This window comes from Volvox carteri (genome assembly GCF_000143455.1).
Source record: "Volvox carteri f. nagariensis unplaced genomic scaffold VOLCAscaffold_62, whole genome shotgun sequence".
Lineage (NCBI taxonomy): Eukaryota > Viridiplantae > Chlorophyta > Chlorophyceae > Chlamydomonadales > Volvocaceae > Volvox > Volvox carteri.
In genome coordinates this window covers 124,366-130,362 of record NW_003307605.1, presented here as the reverse complement: position 1 = coordinate 130,362, position 5,997 = coordinate 124,366, and positions in this window count along the sequence as shown.

Below are 5,997 nucleotides of genomic sequence, written 5' to 3'. Positions count from 1 at the left end.
ATCCTGAGATGAGATAGAAAGACATGCACCACTTTGGTCTTATGTACCGATACCAACGGAAGTATCGTACAGTCGTCCACCATCCCTGGACCTGAGGACACGTCCGAGATACGCGGCCGAGAGTCCCGAGGCAAGGTCGAGGCACGGCCGAGGCAAGGTCGAGGCACAGCCGAGGCAAGGTCGAGGCACGTCCGAGGCAAGGTCGAGGCACGTCCAAGGCATCGCCTATCACGGCGGATTCATTGCCTATCTACCACCTATCTACGTTGAGATAGGACCGCCCTTCAACATTTGTAGCATACAACAGTAAGCATCTGAGAAATCCTGGTCGAATATGGGACTGAGTAAGCATCCGAGGGATCCTGGACGGATACGGGAGTGAAGGACAGTATCGTGTTATGTACGTCCCCAATGTCCGCTTTGATGAGTTTAATGTCGACCGGCGGCATAATGCCAGGGATTCTGATGATGGATCCGATGCCGACGAAGATTTCGGACTATTTTGTCTGGTGAGGGGTCGCTGCCTAGGGCTGGCGAATGGACATCAGGCAGTACTGTTGGCGAGGGATCACACCCTGATGTGGAAATGCTGGGGGCTCGGTATTCAGTTAGGGAATGCAAATTTCCTGGCGAGTGGGGGCGGAGTGTACCTTGTCGTAATGCTACAGGCCGAGTCATTGCTGCAGTATCTGCTGGGATTCACAGCCTAACTTGTATGCCGAAGCCATCTCAGGCCCACATGCAGACGACTGGCGGCAGAGTGCCACGAAACATTTGTATCCAGTTGACCCAACTGGACAGCGTGGATTGCAGCAGACGATCATTTGCTGCAACTACAAACAGACGGGCCGTATAGCTCGGAGTTGAAGAGAGAGCCGCAGCCTAATGTGCAGGGAAGGAGTGGAGGTGGTCTTGGCGCCCGCATGTGGCAGGTGGGGTATAGCATGCCTCAACAGACAGGCGGTGGCGGCAGTGCATTGATGCCGTGTATTTTTATGCTGCAAGATAAGAACCACTATCAAGGTTAAGGGGAATTGCCTGACTCCGAAGTGGCTAGTATTGGTGTACCTGAGTCAGGGCCTCTGCCAAGCTAGTTGACTTAGGAAACACAGTCGGCTAGGCACCACTGTCACCTGTGGATGGTGAAGGAATGCCGGATGAAGCCGGAACATCCAGTGGTGCAATCCAGCGCAGGAGTTCAGAAGAAGAGGGCAGGGAATATGAGGAGACATTGTGGCCTTCGGAATGGTCAGGTTATGAGCCCCGGTTAACGCTAGTAGCTTACGTACCTAGCACCAAGAAGGCATAGGACGCCTGCAAGCAACTACAGTCGGACTTGTTTGGGAGTAGGACACGTTATCAGCGATTGTGAGCGGGCACACACTTTGCTTGTTGGTTTGCCCAGCCGCTTCAGCATGATAACGACATCCCTACTGGTGCGTGACAGCGATTCGGATATGGCTATCGTCACCTCGAAGTTCTTGACTATCGAGAGGTCGCCGTATTGATACTCACTGGCTGTTGCCCAGAGAATGGGAGACCGGGATGAGGCACGGGACGGCCCGTAGCAAGAGAGTGTCACTCACGGGGGGGTGTTGGAAATGACCGACACACTTGTTGGAAATGACCGACACACTTCTGTGCTCCTGTCTCCCTTAACCATATTCTCATGGCTATGTCGACTCGAACGTGCTGGCTGACCGTGCAAGGAATGGTAGAGACGGGAAGCGGGGAGACCAGCTGCCAAGGGCCCTTACACTGCAGTAGAACACAACCCCAGCCAACCACGGCCGCCCGAGTACGGCCCCTTCGGCCGCCACACCACCAACGCGCGGCCAAAAAACACTCCTCCTCCCCCGAGGCAACACGCGCGCGACAGACAACACAGGCTTAGGGTGCCCCTCTAGCAGGGGAGAGCAGGGAATTGCCTCGGCAAGGAGTCCACTGGTGAAGCTTAACCACCCTGTAACAACATCAACATCAACACAGAACGCGAAACCAGAGGACGCCCAACGACCACCCCAACAAACTCACGACGGCGACCCTAACATCCTGAAGCCTGAGCAAAGACACCGGCTCGGTCCTACAGCGAGAAGCACCCCCTACCAAAGCTCTGAAGGCCACGCTACTAGGCTAAAAGACCCGACCGCAACCAAATCATCCTAAACCCTCAACTCCCGACCCGCCTGCTGTCTAGCCACTCCTTAGCGAGCGTTTTCCACCGGTCCGCCGCTAGCCGCGCCCGGTGTGGAGGTGTCTGGGACTGACCGGTGTGTTAAGAATATGAAGGAGGCAAGGAGACTGGTTGCAATATAACAACCGGTAGGTGAGTGGTGAATGGCAGGAAGACTTTAGGAGATTCCCACTAAGGAATACCGATCCATACAAAGATGAGATACGAAGACTTGCACAACTCGTGTCTTATATACCAGTACCAATGGAAGTATCGTACAGATGTCCACCATCCCTGGACCTGAGGACACGTCTGAGATACGCGGCCGAGAGACCCGAGGCAAGGTCGAGGTATGTACAGCCGAGGCAAGGTCGAGGTACGGCCGAGGCAAGGTCGAGGCACGTCCGAGGCATCGCCTATCACGGCGGATTCATCGCCTATCTACCACCTATCTACGTTGGGATAGGACCGCCCTTCAACACGCCCCCTCGGGACATATCCCAACTCGCACTAGCACATTTGCTCCGCCAATGGGCACTTCACACAAACGGTGCAGAGAAGCTATGGAGCTTCTCTGCACCGTTTGACCTTCACTTCTCCCAGTGCCTTCGTGAGCGCATCCGCTACCATCCACTCTGTAGGGCAGTACTCCAACTGCACCTCCCCGCTATTTACCCTCTCACGCACTATGTGGTGCTGCACGTCGATGTGTTTCGACCGAGCAGACGTAATCGGATTGTTTCCCAAGCTAAGCGCCCCCTGGGAGTCTATCTGGATTTTCACCGCGCTCTGAGGCAAGCCCAAACCGACCATCAGCTTGCGAAGCCACAAAGCTTCACGAACAGCCGCCGCTGTAGCTTGGTACTCGGCCTCCACCGACGAAGCCGCCACAGTACGTTGAAGTTGGCTGCTCCAGCTAATTGCAGCCTCATTAAGAGTGAATACGTAGCCGGACGTAGAACGCCGCGTAACTGGGTCTCCTGCCCAGTCCGAATCGCTGTACCCCGACATTGCAACACCGCCAACACCCCCAAAACGCAATCCTAGTTCGCGAGTTCCTGCCAGGTAACGCAGAACGCCAGTGGCCAGGTTCATGGCACACTTCGTGGGTGCGGCCATATGCCGGGACAAAACATCAATGCATAAGAAATGTCAGGCCGCGTGTTCGTCGCCAGATAGTTCAATTCTCCCACCAAAGCCCTATACTCGGTGGGATTGCCCAGCAGCTCCTCTCCGTCCCCCTTAGGAGTGTACCTAAAGCCCGGAGGCAAAGGGGTAGACCTCGGCTTGGCGTCAATCATCCTATGACGCTCCAATAGCTGCGCAATATACCTATGCTGCGACAACACTATCTCACCCGACTTCTCCCTCCTAATTTCCATGCCCCAAAACACCTTCGCTTCTCCAAGGTCGCGCACCTTGAAGACCTTAGCAATTGCAGCTTTAATTGCCCGGACCATTTCCGGGTCTTCCGATGCAACAATTGTATCATCTACGTGCACCAAAGCAATAACAACCCCACGCTCGTCCGTCTTAACAAACATCGCCGGATCAGACTTCGAAGGATAAAGACCTAGTTTGGCGAACTCTGCTGATAGTTTTTCATACCAGCAACGGGGTGCCTGCTTCAACCTGTAAATAGACTTCTGCAGCTTGCACGCAAGCGACCGGTCACTGGATGCATACCCAGGCGGTTGCTCCATCCACAACTCTTCCTTCAGCTCACCATTCAGAAACGCAGTAGACACATCGAGCTGATGTACCGTCATGTTCCGGGCTGCGGCAACTGCTAATAAAGCACGCAATGACGAACCACGAGAGGTAGGGGCAAACAACTCCCCATAATCAATCCCCTCACGTTGCTCGAAACCCTTGGCAACTAAACGCGCCTTAAAACGCTCCACGCTGCCGTCATCGCTGTACTTAACCTTATATACCCAACGACACGGCAACAAACGAGTACCAGGAGGTGGCTTCTTCACCTCCCAAGTACTATTAGCCATCTGGGCGGCGATCTCCTCGTCCATCGCACGCCGTCGTCTGCATGTGGACTTGCAATGGCTTCCTCAAACGAATTAGGCTCAGGAATACCAGCAGAGAAAGCAGCGTTAACGCGACCAGTGACAGTGTGACCAGGTTCGTTTCGTCACCATTCGCCAGGGCGTTTACGCTCTCTAACTGGGTACCTAGTTCCCGCCATTTCCACATCAGGCTGATTCCTTGCCCGTTCGCACTGCTGGAAGGTCCAGCCCCAGCCGGCGCCCCCTCGCCACCCAAGTGCGGCGATCCCTCGCCGACGGTGCTACCTGGTGTCCCTTCGCCAGCCCTAGGCAGCGACCCCTCACCAGATAAACTAGTGCGAAACTCCTCCTCCTCGTCGGCATCGGACTCATAATCGGAGTCCCCGGCATTACGCCGCCGGCCGACATTAGACTCATCAAAGCGGACGTTAGAAACTACGGCAATAATGCCGTCCTCGTACAGTACACGATACTGTCCACCGTTCCCGTATCCGACAAGTATTCCACGCCTGCTCACCGGGTCGAACTTGTCGCGCTTGACGTCAGGTACGTGGACGTAGGCAACGCATCCAAAGACTCGCAGGTGACTGACGTTCGGACGAACGTTAAAGAAAGCTTCGTACGGAGTGACGGTTGACCCAGCAGTTGGCGACACATTCCTAAGATAGTTGGCTGTCGCTAACGCCTCCGCCCATAATGATTTAGGCAGTCCAGACTCAACTAGCATAGCCCTAGTCTTGTCCAAAAGAGTGCGATTTAAACGTTCTGCAGCTCCGTTCTGCTCAGGGGTGTAGCCTACTGTAGTTCCGTGTAGAATACCCCTGGAAGCGAAATAGGCCTTCGTGCGAGTATTAACGAACTCCCCGCCACGATCTGTACGCACCTCCTTAACCTGCCTGCCAGTAGCGCGCTCCAGTTCCGCTATCATTACCACCATCTTCTGGTAGACCTCCTCCTTGGTCGCTGTAAACGCAACAGCTGAAAGACCAGTATGGTCGTCAAGCAGGGTTGTCACGTAACGCGAACCACTAGGCGAAGGTTCAGGCATAGGCCCACACACATCCATGTGAATGAGCGCGAGAGGCTGCGCTGCCTTATGCCCAGATAACGGAAAAGGACCACGTGTATGTTTAGCAAGGACGCAAGTCTCACACACACACGTGCTGGCTGATTGTATGCTGTGTCGGTCAACATCAAATCCAGCTACCATATTATGACGCAGCAACGTCTCAAGGTTGCTGTATCCCAAGTGGCCATACCTTCGGTGCCAAAGTGCTGCACGTTCAGCTCCGATACCCACGGCAGCACACACTGCATCACCACCAGAAGGTATCCTGTTGTCTTCACGCTGCGTCCTCTTCAGAGCTCCCGTACCTCCACTGCTGTAGCAGACGGGATACAAGTCCCCATCCCGCTTTCCAGTCAGCACCAATTGGTTCTGTACGTATACTTTCACCTGTCCTCCACCGAAGACCACACTGCCTCCACGATCATCAATGATGCGGACCGATATGATTTTGGCGGTGGCCTCCTCATCGATGTAGACCTTCTTAAACGTGATGGCCTGTTTATCGTTGACGTTAGACCGAATCGTAAGCGTGCCAACTTCAGTCGGTCGAAGAGATTGTCCCTTGATGCCCATGATGTTGAAGCGCTCCCACGGCTCCAACAACCGCACGTTGAAAAGTTCTGAGTGGTCATACGTTATGTGGTGAGTGGTGGCTGAGTCCAGAAACCATTCCGTCGGACGATTGCTGTTGTATGCCACGAATGCTACCTGCCGCGGAACTCCTGGCCCCCTAG